The following is a 15,358-nucleotide window of genomic DNA, read 5'->3' on the forward strand; positions in this document are numbered from 1 at the left end:
GTACTGACACGACACTGTTTCGATGGAATTTTTCTCGCATTTCTAATGTTGGCAATGATAACAAAAGGCAAACAAGAAGGGCAACGAAGTGAATGAATGGCTCATTTAGTAAAACACTGCCGAAGCTTCTCAATTCTTTAAGATGACACCATACAGACTGGATCCCAGATAATGCTGCAATAAGATTTGATCTAACAAGAGAAAATTTTCCTTGAATTCCTTACCTAAAACCCGCGCACAGATCTAGACTTGGCAATCATAAAGTCTGTAATTTTAGAAAACGACATTTTTTATGTAAATATGACCCCTATATCTTTCTTTTCACAAAGTTTTGTGAGGAGCTGTGCATACACCGAGCTATCTGGTCGTCGACCATCCTCAGCGTACATATTAAATTACAAATGTACTATCAGTACTCTTGTATGGAGGAGAACTGTCCAGGAGGAAGTTGAAACGTCAGGAAAAACTTGGAAGGAAATCAAGCTTCTTGCTAAAAATAGAATCAGATGGAGGTGTTTTATTGAGGCCCCAATGCTCCAGTGGGAGAAACAGGAACCGATGATGGTAGTACCAAACTTCTAATCGAAATCAATCGCAACTTTGAGTCTACTGAAGTACAAGTATCAGCATTAAGAGGTAAGGAGTTATCATCACACCAAGCTTCCCATCCTGTTAAGACCTCTTGAAATCATATACTGTCAGCTACGTCCCCTATTCGCCAGTACATTTTCAAGTCATTTGCATACACCAGACAACGCGATGCCACAAAAACGTATGAAATATCATTAACAAAAATGACGAGCAATAGTGGTCTGAGATGGCGATACATCAGGTATACCTGAGGTAATTTTCATGGCATCAGATTTTATATTGTTTGTACGAACGAATAGAGTTCTATCTGTGAGATAAGATGCAGCTGTTCTTACCGGTCATTGGATGGAAGAGCTAGGTTTACCATTTAACCGTCATTGCAGAAGTTTTGGGGACCTTTCAGGGAAGGAGACTGTTGAATACTTTCTCTGTAAATATCCGGGTTTGGCAGCTAGACGATTAAGATTAGTGGAAGCTCCTTTCTTCGACAGTCTTTGGCAGTATATCAGACTAAATGCGGCTGGCTGTAGACATCTGTTTGTTGGAGGTCTCATAATGGTATCAAAACGGCGCTCTAGTGCTACTTGGGGACTGCCAGAGTGGTACTTCAACTATTTCACTTACCCACCTACCCACCGACGTAAATGTGTGATAAGAACTGCGATATGAAGATTTACCCTTTACCTACAATGAGGTACTGACGTCAACGAACTTTGAAAAAAAACGTGGCTCTTTGAGAGATAAATAAATATAAGAAAAATGCAAAACGCCACCTCTGTATTTTTTTTTTGAAATATGTACTTCTACTGAAATAATCGAAATACTTTCTTAGCAAAAGTTGAATGATTTGTGGCGAGCTTGATTTACTGCCATAAATGTGGTACGTTCCAGCGGCTCCCTTGGCTGGGTCACGTCGCCCAAATGGATGCAAACGCTCCAGTTCTGAAAGTATTCGTTGCGGTACCAGCTGGTGGTAGCAGAGGAAGAGGAAGGCCTCCTCTGGGTTGGAAAGGTCAGGACTAGACTTCACTTGGTGTTTCCAACTGCCGCCGGTTAGCACGAGAAAGAAACGACTGACGCGCTTTGTTAAACTCGGCCAAAATCGCGTAAGCGGTTATCGCGCAAAGCAAGAAGAAGAAGAAGATGGTACGTTAGGGTGGTAGGAGCTGAGATTTAGTGGGTAAGCACTAAAACGGGCTACTTGAACCAAATACCCTTGAAATAAAAAAAGTTGACCTTTTGAGACAAAAATATCGATATATCTAAATCTAAGATTTGACTATAAACGTCGAAGATGTGACAATAAATGTTTGTTTTTTAAATACTTCTGCTGGAATAATCGAAATACTTCCATAGCAAAAGTGTAATAATTTTTGCCGAGTATTAGTTTACTTGCATTGGGGTGGTACGTTAAAGTAGTAGGAGCTGAAATCTAGTAGGCAAGTAGTATAACAGGGTACTGAACCAACAATTTTTTTTTTTAGTTTAAGAAGTGTTTGACGGGATTTCAGATCCACAAAACGCCAGAGCATACTGGTGCGTCAAAGTTGTGAAAATGACATTATTTAAAAGGAAAGTGGTGGCAACACGAGACATAAATATGTCGAAACCGGAAGTGATACCGTATTTTTCCCAAAATAAGACATCCTCCGAAAATAAACTCTAGTTCAAATAATGTCACAAAAATAATTCATTAAAAATGAATACAAAACGAAAGAGCTATTCTGTCAAGTACAAAAAGGGAATCGTGGAAGACTCCAGGGGTGTAAGTCTTGTAGCATTCTGTAAAGAGAAGATGCTGAATCTCCCTATGGTTCGGAAATAGTGCGTAGACTACGATTACCTGTGCCAACTGGTGGGCCAAGAAAATGAGAAAAAACGGAGAGTTGGATCTGGTCGGCAGCCGTTATTTTCTGAATTAGAGGACTGCATCTGGGAATGGATTGCAGGAAGGAGACTTTGGTTATGCGCAAGACTGAGATTCAAATATTTGCCCTTGAAACAGCAATTGAATGTGATATATCCACAGAAGAACTTAAAGCATCGTCACACTGGTTGGATATCTTCCTTAAACGATATGAACTGTCTCTAAGGAGATCAACAACATTGCTTAAGCTGGAAGATAATGAAGTCGTTAAGCGTGCACTTGCATCTAAGTTTTTTGTTGATAGCATCGATTTTTTGAAATACCAACTCTCCAACATGATTGCTATAGATGAGACCACGGTATTCCTAGGCCAAGGAGCTCAAACGTCAGTTCACCATAAGGCTTCTTCGTCAATTTACGTTCCTTCTACCATTTTAATCACTAAACGTAAAAAAAGACCAGATTCAACGTGTTTCAGGTATTTATGTCATTGAAAGTGAAAAAGTCTGGTGCACCCAAGCAGTTATAAGAAAGTGGCTTGATTTTATGCTGTCACCACTGTTGAGGGGTGGGTCGGAATAGAGGTTTACTAGTTTGGGATTCAGCCAGTACTCACTGCGCTAAAGACATGAAAAACTTTCTTGCTGAGAGGAAGATTGCTCAAATAATGATTCCGACAGGAATGACTGGTTACCTCCAGACACTTGACACTTGCCATTCAAGAATCATTTGCGGATGGAAATGAATGAATATAGTGAAAACAGAATGGTGAGAAATCATGAAGGTAATTTTGTAAATTTAGGCTTACAAGTAGTTGTGGATGAGGTAAAAAATTCATGGGACAAAATAACTGATAATGATGATTCCAATGCACTACGAACAGGCTACTTAGACATGAAGTATTAATTTCATGGCAGCTACATCACAAGACATGAGAGATTCGGAGCAAGGATTCAACAGAATTTGGATTTGGAAGAAAATAAGAATAAAGGGTGGTTAAATTTCAAGGACCGATGTTGAATGTGAACCACACCTAAACGTCAACCACACCTTTGAACTTCTTTCTTTGGGGTTATTTGAAAGAAAAGGTGTATGTCGATAAGCCAGCATCAATTCAAGAGCTAAAGGATGAGATAATTCGGCACATTAACGGCATAGAACCTCAATTATGCCTCAGCGTCATCGAAAATTTGGACCATCGGATGGAGGTGTGCCGCCGAGGCTGCGGCGGTCATTTGTCTGATATTTTATTCCATACGTAATTGAGCCACACCAATATTATCATAATAATGAGAAATTAAAATAATTTCTTAAAAAAAGTGTATTTTATTCAAAATCAACACCGGCCCTTAAAACTTAACCACCCTTTATAATTCAGAATTTTATTTATGACGATGTTACAGAAGGTGGCATGACTGTAATTGAATAAATTTAAATTTCTGTATTCTATGTAAAATAAATATTTAATTTATTTATTTTTGGCCTCTCCCGAAAATAAGCTCTAGCGCGTATTTTGGACCAAAAAAGAAAGTAAGACAGTGTCAGTGTATTTTCGGAAAAAGACTCTCCTACCGTCTTAGTTTAGAAATTTAAGTCATCTATTCTTCTTCTTCCTCCTTAAAACTGTAATATGTTCATTAAAATTGAAAAAAAAAAAACTTTCAGGAAAAAAATTTGCCTTCTTGAGACAAAAATATCGACATATCAAACTCTAAGATTTGACTATAAACGCCGAAGTTATGACGAAAAGGGTAAAAAGGTGAACCAAACGTTTGACAAAACAACAATTTGTCTTCTAAGTTACCATGCAAAACTACTTTAAACTCAGCGGTGTAAGGCGAACTATTTTGCACCCCCCTTGTAAAATGATAGGGTCTAATGTACACACATATATGTGTATATGTATATGTAAAAGTGTATAGGTGAGCGGCGCTTCCGTATGCTACAGATTGCCAGTAATTATGCGCTTAACACGTTTTCCCCACAGCTCCCCCTGTCACCTGGTGTGATTAGCATTTTGTGAGAAAACTGAATTTTTAAATTTTGAATGAATACTAAATACATTTTGGATATTGTATTTATATATCCCCTATAAATAATAATAATAAATATATTTTTTTTACCTGCGTTTTTGGCCGTATATACTTTTTGCCGAATTCGGTTGCGTTGAAATGTCAAGCCTATGTGATTTTCGTGAGCACATCCCCATCATTTTGACTGCTTTTCTTTCGTTGTTTTTGTAGTTTTTGTTGTTGTTGTCGCTGTTGTTGATGGCATGCCACCACCAGCAATGAGAAATCGATTTTCCCGAATTTCCCTTTTCCTTTAACCGTTGCGTGTTAGCCCACTTCCGTCGACTGCTAATGCAGCGCGTTTCTTTTACTTTTTTTTTTGTGTTTTTGATCAACGCGTGAAACACTTGAGACGACTAAATAGGCGCTCCTTTAGCGCTCCACCAGCAAATCTCCAATTTGAGCAGCGCTCTTCAGCTTTATCCACAAGCTTTGCTATTACATTTATGGAAGTTCGTACGCTATTTGTGTCGACACTTTTTACTGGAGCAAAGCGGCCTGCTTTTCTAGCCTGCTTGCTACATATTTTACTGGCTGCGTTGACACACGACTCACTTATTTGAGCTGCCGCAATCTTTGTTGCGGATTTGATTGCTAGCGAATGCGTTCAATTTGTTATTGTACTGGTCAATTTATTCAATTAGTTGCGAAATTAGATAATGGCTTGAGATTTTTTTCAGCTCCGCTTTGTATGTATGATTTTGTAAACTGTAGCACTTTGTTATGCACATGGAAGACCGATCAACCGACCGACCGAGCGACCGACCGACCGACCGTGCCTAGCTGCCAAAGATCACAACTCAACGAATCGCAATGAATATTTAATTTTTTGTTTTCCACTTTGCTTATGATTTTGTGACTGACTATGCATGCACTGCCGAAGCTTTTGGCTCGCGGCCATATATGTACGTATGTATGTAAATATGTAAATACGTAGTACATAGCACACTTGTACGCACATTCATCTCACTGGCCATGCCCCGTTACATCTGCTTATCTCGCCGCATAATCGCTGCAAATTCCTTAAATTCACTACAACTCAACAATTATGCAAAGCTTTAACTTTCAATTAAAATTTCACTTATTTATTCCATGCATCGCCCAGCAAAATACGAGTGTCCGGTGAAAATTGGGCGGTCATTTCTCCGGGTATTCGCAGCAAAGCAAAAACCGCACGAATGCGAATTTTTTGTTGAAATTTTTTATAAATACACAAACGCGCGAATTTATTGCTCCAATTTCAGTAGCTCTACTTTTACTAGAAATATTTAGCACCACCACTGCACCACGGCAGCATTGCACCACTGCATCAATGAAACCACCCCGTTTTTCCTTGACTTTTGGTTTAATTTTAATGTTTGTTTTTTTGTGACTGGGAGTAGCGCGCACCGCGGAACGTCACACTCGTTCGACTCGGCTTTCGTTGACAAACTGACTGCGAGAATCTCAGCGCGCCGACGAATCCGAAAATGCGAGAGTGCCTTTTTATTTTGTATCTGTGAGATACATACCCGCTCGTGGCGGCACTGACGTATCTGTTGACTTCGTTGTCATGGCGCTTCCACTCCTCCTTGGCTGTTCGTTGTGAGTATGACATTTAGCGTTGCTATGTTTGCTTTCCCCATTTGCATCTTTGTTTTGTTTATTTTACACCGCATTGTTTTTAAAAGTTTTATGAATGAATCTCTCTCTCTTCTTGCTGTTGTGTGTGCACGTTGAGCAGATGAAAGCAAGTTGGGCACCTAAGCGATTCGATAATCGCGCTACCAAAACAAATGCCTTAGCTTTCGGCTTGTTGTTGTGCGAGCTTTAAAAGAAAAACTACACAAAATGTGCTTTTCGACATTTGTGCACATACACATTCATACATACATGTAAGTATATTAGACAGAACTTTGAAAATTAAAAGCCAGTTAAAATTCAAACAATTTCGTAAAGGTATGCCTCAGCATGATTCAATTATTAAAGGTTTGCTCACTTGTGACATTAGAATTTTGACACTCCCTTACAAAAGGTTGCATTTAAGAAGGGTAGGAAAGGGGGGAAAAATTAAATCCCTCTTGATGATAATAGTAGCAAAAACGTACTTTTTTATTTAAATGGAAATAAGCTGCAAACGGTTTAAAACATAATTTAAAATTAATATTTGAACGTAAATAAGTTATATTATTTTAAAATTCATTGTTCATGCACAAAGTAAATTTAATTTCATATACCATACATATGTACATATGTAGTGTATAAGCAAATATATGGTGCAAATAGGAGTTTTTAGCAGAATTTGTCTAATGAGAACTAAAACACAAAATAGTTAAAATAAGTCCAATAATTCAATTCAATTTTGAATTGAATTTTGTTGTTGTGATTACGAGAGCATTAACATTACCCATACATGTTGGGACATAACTCGGCGTTGGTCCGGTAACGAAGTACCGACTGCGGTACGATAGGCAAATAGGGTCATAATAAATTATTTCATAGAAGAAGCAGATTCATCATAAATTTAATTGACTAAAAACACACTTTAACATACTTACGCCATACTAGAATACGTTTTACCTACGTAAATTTATAGTTTTGATACCCGGTTGTTTTATTTTTTGACATGTACAATAAAATTTAAAAGAACATCGGTTATTGTTTTCTGTTTGCTTTATTGATTAACTTGTAACTTAAATTATCATTAATTTACTAAAGCTAATTTTATCATTATTTAAATATTAAATATTATATATAAAATAAAACTATATAACTTTTACGCTAAAGAAAACAGACACACAGAAAACATACTATATTCCGGACAAAAAAAAAAGTAACGCAAAATTTATATACATATTTACATACCAATTAGGATATGGGCTTTAAGAACGAGTGGCTCTGTAGACGGGCAGTTGGAAATCTGTAAACGAAAAGGTTCACTCTTTATATAATTTCAAAGTCTATTGGCCATTAGTTTGAACTTACGTGTTTGTCTTTGTATGACGCAGGAAAACGATTAAAAACAGCTTCAGTCGCAAGCAGGCACAGTAAAAGGCTCAAATTAGCACGGAAATAACCTAATGCATGTAAAATTATAATTTATTTATTGAATAATATGTATTTACTAAAAACTTACTCAAATTCACGAATTCAGAAATTCAAATGTCAGCGAATTCGTAGAAATCAAATAGCAATGATGCCAACGGTTATGTTTGTTCTACAAATTTTACTTTTGCTCACTTTTACTTACAATCTCTTGAGTTAGCGACACAGTTTCTTGCTAAGGGAGCCGATTTGTCAAGAGAGAACGAGAAAGCTGTTTACTGAGCAAACCTTTAATTATTGAATCATGGCCTCAGGGTTGGGCGTTTACAACATTTTTTGGATTGTTTACACTTACATTGTAAACAATTGTAAATAATGTAAACAATTGTTAACAATTGTAAATAATGTAAACACTTGTAAACGTTTACCAGCATATGTCTAGAACTATATACGAACGACGTATTGAGCAAGCGCTTAATGTCTACTCTCTAGCAGCTTCTTATTTGTATCCATATCATGACCGAAACAAGTTAGATCCTGATAAAACTGCAAAAGTAGGATTTCCTTTTTAATACTATGAGTGGAGAAACTTTGCAGGAGCTTGACCTATTTCTGAACAGAAGATCCTACTTCGGCGTATTACAGTCAAAAAACTTGAGCGAAGATGCCTGTTTATATTGGAGAATGGCATCGATAAAATATCCACATCTGGCAGAAACAGCTTTGAAATTAATCAATCAAATGGAATTTTATTCATTCAGATTTGAGGAACAGACTCTCGTTTGCAAGGTCCAATAAGCTACTTTTTATTTATTATCAAATGAAAATTGACCAAATCAATGAAGAATCGGACAGTGAAAATTAATAAAAATATTAAAATATTAAATATTAAAGCGTATTTTTTTATTATTTTTATTACAAGCTTGGAAAACTGTTTGAAAAATAGTGAAAATGCTTAATTAGTAGTAGATTGTTTCTGACTCATAAAAAAAAGCAAAAAAAAATGAATTGTTTACGTAAACAATTGCTGTAAACAATGTAAACAGTTTACAGGCCCAACCCTGGTATGCCTGCTCCAAAGTGAAATAGCTTTGTGAAAATAAGAAAAACACAAGCCTGTCTTAGCAAAACTTGTTTTTTACAACAAAATTCATTTGGCAAAAGTATTTTTGTTTTTAGATTTTGGGACTAAGTTTGTTTCTTGCAAAAATATTAGGTTGCCGAATAAGTTTGTAGTGCTTTTACCGAATACTTTTATTTAAGGGGACAGATACCTGTGAACGGCCATATTTTCCCTGATTTTCATTAAAATTATTTAAAATGAAGAAGTCAATTCATCAAAATTTTCGAAAACTTGTAAATTCACATAGAAAGTAATATCATAAAAAAAATGTGTGCAAAGTTTTAGGGAGATCGGCCAATAACTTTTCGAGTTATCGTGTACGCCAATTCGAAAAATATAGTTTTGAAAAAAACGCGTCTAAAGTTTGAATACATACATACGTAGCTATACCTCTCCCAGCGCTCGAACGCAAAGAATAGAGTCGTCACGGTTGACGATCTATAATATAATAAATACTTAAATTTACGTTCTAAAATTTTTTGACATATTCTTAAAGAGTTATATTAACATTTTATGAAAAAAAAAAGTTTTTTTTTTTTCGAAATTTTACAGATATCTGTCCCCTTAAACCAAAAAACAATAATTATATCAATAAGTTAATAAATTCTATATTCGCCTTTGTTGTTTACAACTTCATCCCACCTCTCGACCAATTGATGCCGTTCCGCCAAAAATCGCTTGGTCTGGTGTCAAAGAAGTTGCTGAGCCAGTTTTTAAGGATCTCTTGTTATCGAAGGTTTGACAGGGAGCGGAAAAATGTTAGTCGGTCGGTGCAAGGCCTGGAGAATACGGCGGATGCTGAAGGACCTCTTATTGTTGTTGTTGTAGCAGTAAATTTACCCTGCCAGTGTGGTGTAGTCACCGGTCGTCTTCGTCTAGCTCGTCTAACGGTTGGCCTAGAAAACTTGCTGATTCGACAAGTTGGGCCCAGAGGGAAACGGCTGGATGAGTGGGTTGGATGGGGCATGTGAAAAGGTGGTTAGTCTCGTGCAGGCTGCCTTCACATGCCGTACATATGTTTGGTATGTCGGGGTCAATTCTGGATAGGTACAATATCCAGAACATAAGGTTACGCGGGACTCTCGGGGAAGTTGGAGCTCTTCGTCTGCTTTAGGTGGTGGTTGAACTTCGATCACGGCATTCGGTGGTCGGGAGCTTAAGAAGGTGGTAACGTTCCCCCGATGAATGTCGTTTATTGTCTGCGTAAACACTGTCTGGTCCAGTAAATGTCTGCTAGTTTTGTCCTGGATCTCGTCGGCATGATTTAATACGTGTCTCCTGACGTACCTAGGAGGCGGCTCTGGCACAAGCAAGTGTCTGCAAGGGTGAAACCAGCGGTAGCACCCTAACAGGAACTGCTTGCTGAGCAGTTTGTTGTGCTCCATTATAGGGAGCGTCTGTGCCTCATTGTGAAGGTGTTGAATGGGGGCCATTAGGAGGCAACCGGTCGCTGTCCGAATGGCAGTATTTTGGCATGTCTGTAGCTTTATCCACTGCGTGTCACTAGTTCCAGGCGACCAGCATAGTTTAGAACCAGTCGGCCTATTGCCTTAAATGTCGATAGCAACAATTCTTTATCTTTGCCCCAAGTGCTGCCGGCAAGCAATTTGGGACCTTGATGAGATTTCGGACTTTAGTGGCAATTGCGGTTGTGTGCGCAGAGAAGGAGAGCAAACTGTTGAAGATTACACCCAAAATTTTGGGATTGTTAACAGCCGGAATTGGTGTGTCATCCACTTTTACCTTGAGTTGGGGCTTGACCTCCTTTTTCTAGGTGGTCGCCGTGAACGTAGTTGAACCACCCTCTGGTGGTTGGGGGAACTTCGATAGGTAGAAGTTGAACAGCAAGGGTGAAAGGATACAACCCTGTGCAAAATCTTGCTTGATCCTTCTCTGTTTGGATGTTTGGTCTCAAAAAATCACTAACAAGTGACGATCGCTCAGATAGTCGGCGGACCACCTCTTCAGCCCTGAGGGAAATGTCGACTGATAAGTATTATCTAGTAGCGTGGAATGACTGATTGTGCCGAAAGTCTTCTTCAAGTCCAACGCTGCTGGGACAGTCCTCTCGCAGGGGTGGTTTTCGTTAAGCCCACGGTTTATCTGGGCGTTTATGACGTTGAGTGCTGTGGTGGTGCTGTGCTCACCAATCGAGCGCTTGGAGTACGGCTTTGACGACTTGTGCAACATGGTGTCTAGCGTTGTCGTGAAGGAATATGGTTTGACCATGTCGATCAGATCTTTTCAGTCGAATAGTCTCATTCACGTGGTGTAGCTGGGCAATGTAGAGCTCCTTGTTTCCTTGTTAACTTTGGTACTCTTTTCGAGCATTTCCCAGTGCACCATACCCTCCCAGTCCCACCAAAAACATATCATGATCTTTTGATGAAAATTCGGCTTGGCATATCTCCTGAAGCACCCAGTCCATTCTTTCATATTGATGTATAGGCATAATTTCTCATCTCCGGTGACGATTCGGTACAAAAAAAGCTGTCTATGAGTGCCTGTTGCGCGATGGCGGGTGAGATACGAGAAGCAGTTTGAAGACGACTTTCTTTGATTTTTTCGTTGAGCTCATGAGGCACCCAGGCTCTCAATTTTTCGGTAAATCGCATTGAATGAAAGTGATTGAGAGTAGTTTTACGATCTCAGCTCATTTTTTCTGCCAATTCACGACTGGTTTTACGACAGTTCTCCTTCAAAAGTTATTTGAGACGTTCTTCATCGATTTCAGAAAGCCTTCCGCTGCGGAACGTTTCGGCGACGTCAAAGTCGCCATTTTTGAACTTTGCACGCCATTTTTGTGTTGTAAACTCACTTATGACACCTTCTCCGTCCACGTTACAAATGTCACGGGCTGCTTCGGCTTCGGCAGCTTTTTGACCTCGATGAAAAGCAAAGACGAGCAAGTGTCGAAAATGTTAAATTTTGCTTCCTGGGTATCCCAATTCTAAGCTCCAAACTAATGAAAGCGGCAATACTGCTGCACTGATGACAATTTGCAGCACTGTTGCAATTACTCAACTGATACTTTTCTGATGTTCGGCGTTTATTTTGCATAGATTGATAGTTGTTGATAAAAAAAAATAAAAATAATGGAATTTTCTGTAAATATTTTGTTGGATAGTTTCGAAACGAACGGAAATATTCTAATGATAATGATAAAGAGAAGAATGAAGCACATAAAGAAAACAATTTGGATGTGGAAAGAATTGTATAGGAGAAGAAACGTGACCAAATTGCTAGCTTTTTTTAAAACTGTTAAATTATACCTAGAAGACGTTTATTTTACACATTTCCGGTTGTTCCGTGAAGCATTTTGGGTAAATTGGGTTGCTTTGATTTGGATATAAAAATTACAATAAAGGTTTTTATAGAAATTGCAGACTGAACTGGAACCAAAATTTTCCGAAACTACCTGGTGAGTGCTCATTAGAGCAAAGCTTGCGTGCAACATTATGGTAATAGCAGGGTCACCTATCGTGAACTTTCAGACAGATTTGGTTTAGGCAAAGGCACAGTCCACAAACTTTTATTCAAAACTGTTGAAGCTCTATGCGAAATTTCATGGCCCTCTGTTTCACAGCAAAATAAGATCGCCGAAGACTTCCCAGAAACTAGAGTAAATTGTTTTCCATTTGTAGTAGGGTGCCATGATGGAAGCCATTTTAACATAAACACCCCGAGAGCAGATGCCTTAAGCTATTATGATCGGAAAGGAAGTTATTCTATTATTATGCAGGCATGCGTTTCCTATATTAAATTTAAACTTTATATTAGTTTGTACCAAATTTTAAGGTCATATGCGACAGCACTTATCGCTTTCTGGATGTGTTTATCGACTTTCCTATAAAGGGTGATTTTTTAAGAGCTATATGAAAGTTAAAAAAAAAGAGGTTGTCTGTAAAGTCGGTTTACTGACGATAGTTTAACGTGATAACGTCATAAGAAAATACTGATTGAATGGTTGCGTTTTTTAAAAGAAAATTTTAATTTTATTTGTTTGATAGATATTTTGTATGGATATAGAGAATGAGTTAACATTAACATAACATAACATAACATAACATAACATAATATAACATAACATAACATAACATAACATAACATAACATAACATAACATAACATAACATAACATAACATAACATAACATAACATAACATAACATAACATAACATAACATAACATAACATAACATAACATAACATAACATAACATAACATAACATAACATAACATAACATAACATAACATAACATAACATAACATAACATAACATAACATAACATAACATAACATAACATAACATAACATAACATAACATAACATAACATAACATAACATAACATAACATAACATAACATAACATAACATAACATAACATAACATAACATAACATAACATAACATAACATAACATAACATAACATAACATAACATAACATAACATAACATAACATAACATAACATAACATAACATAACATAACATAACATAACATAACATAACATAACATAACATAACATAACATAACATAACATAACATAACATAACATAACATAACATAACATAACATAACATAACATAACATAACATAACATAACATAACATAACATAACATAACATAACATAACATAACATAACATAACATAACATAACATAACATAACATAACATAACATAACATAACATAACATAACATAACATAACATAACATAACATAACATAACATAACATAACATACTCTTTCCAATGTTTCGGCTGGTATCTCACATACTCGTATAAATGCTTTAATGTTGTCTTCCAATGCGTTTATTGAAGCAGGCTTGTCTGAATAGACATGAGCTTTAACATAGCCCCACAAAAAATAATCTAAAGGCGTTATATCGCAAGATCTGCATGGCCAATTGACAGGTCCCGAACGTCAAATAAAATGTTCACCGAACTCGCCTCTCAACAAGTCCATTGTTAGGCGTGCTGTGTGGCATGTGGCACCGTCTTGCTGAAACTATATGTCATGCAAGTCAAGCTCTTGCATTTCGGGCAAAAAAAAGTTGGATATCATTTCACGGTAGCGCCACCATTCACAGTTACGTAACGATTCGCAGCATCTTTGAATACGTACGGTCCAATGATACCTCCAGCCCATAAACCGCACCAAACTGTAACCTTTTCTGGATACATTGGTAGCTCTTGCAATTCTGCTGGCTGATCTTCACTCCAAAATCGACAATTCTGCTTATTTACATACGCATTGATCTAAAAATTAGCTTCGTCGCTGAACACAATTTTTCGATAAAAAGGTGGATCTTTGGCCAACTTTCTTAACAGAGCACGCATTTTTATAATAAAATTCAATAATTTGCAAGCGTTGTTCGTTTGTAAGACGATTCATGGTTAAATTATAGACCAAACTGAAGATGTTTGACAGTGAAACAAAACACGAAACGTGCGTCAGCTGTTTAAACCAACTGTTTAAAAAGATAATAGCTAAAAAATCACCCGTTTTTTTACTATAAATAAATATTTTACTCAATTTTCCTCTTCCATTGTAAAGGTGCAAACAAAAAATTTTTGATGCCAATTTATTTGTATTCGTGCGCAACATTTGCCGAATTTTTGACACTTCGAACGTGATGCTTTTGACAATGGTGCTAGAATTTTACATCGAACGTGATACTTTCACAAATCATGCAACAATGCGGTGGTGATTGAAGCTCGAACAAGCCCATAGTTTTCTAGAGCATAAAGAGCTCTACCGAACGAATACTTTGGCAAACAGCAAACAAATCGTTGTAAAATATTAGAAATATTTAAACGCTGTTAGCTTATTCGCCAGCTCAATATAAGCATTGCACTCAAATTACACAACAACCGGAGCAAAATTGTGTAAAAAAAAGAGGTTGTCTGTAAAGTCGGTTTACTGACGATAGTTTAACGTGATAACGTCATAAGAAAATACTGATTGAATGGTTGCATTTTTCAAAAGAAAATTTTAATTTTATTTGTTTGATAGATATTTTGTATGGATATAGAGAATAAGCCAACATTAACATAACATAATATACTTTAACATAACATAACATAACATAACATAACATAACATAACATAACATAACATAACATAACATAACATAACATAACATAACATAACATAACATAACATAACATAGCATAACATAACATAACATAACATAACATAACATAACATAACATAACATAACATAACATAACATAACATAACATAACATAACATAACATAACATAACATAACATAACATAACATAACATAACATAACATAACATAACATAACATAACATAACATAACATAACATAACATAACATAACATAACATAACATAACATAACATAACATAACATAACATAACATAACATAACATAACATAACATAACATAACATAACATGCTGTTCAAGCAAGGTAACGACGCATGAGCAAGATAACGACGCATTTTTTGGTGCGTGCAGCCGGCTACATAGAATTATAAGACGTTATCACGTCAAAAAATAATAATAACATTAAAACAACAGGTATTATTAACAAACTTGGTTTTATTTTAAATTCTTCAAGTAAATCAAATGAATAATAATCAGTAAGAAGGCATATGCAAATACAAATACGTGATTTTATATATGTACATATGCGCATATACATACACATATA

The 15,358-nt window shown here is 36.6% G+C and overlaps 1 protein-coding gene across 5 annotated transcripts in view; it reads right to left on the reverse strand.

The window, feature by feature from the left end:
- The window catches only part of LOC129239669 (alpha-1,6-mannosyl-glycoprotein 2-beta-N-acetylglucosaminyltransferase), a 75,261-nt gene that overhangs the window by 57,815 nt on the left and 2,088 nt on the right, over positions 1 to 15,358 (reverse strand). For 2 of the 5 annotated variants that reach the window (XM_054875374.1, XM_054875356.1), the window contains exon 1: positions 4,582 to 6,310. The exons of 1 other annotated variant lie outside the window; for it this stretch is intronic. The gene's annotated coding sequence lies outside the window, so the exon portion shown is untranslated. Of the gene's footprint in view, positions 1 to 4,581; positions 6,311 to 15,358 lie in introns of those variants that run through there. 2 more of the 5 variants (XM_054875383.1, XM_054875393.1) reach the window with 2 other exon arrangements.

The sequence above is a fragment of the Anastrepha obliqua genome, chromosome 1 (assembly GCF_027943255.1).
Source record: "Anastrepha obliqua isolate idAnaObli1 chromosome 1, idAnaObli1_1.0, whole genome shotgun sequence".
NCBI lineage: Eukaryota > Metazoa > Arthropoda > Insecta > Diptera > Tephritidae > Anastrepha > Anastrepha obliqua.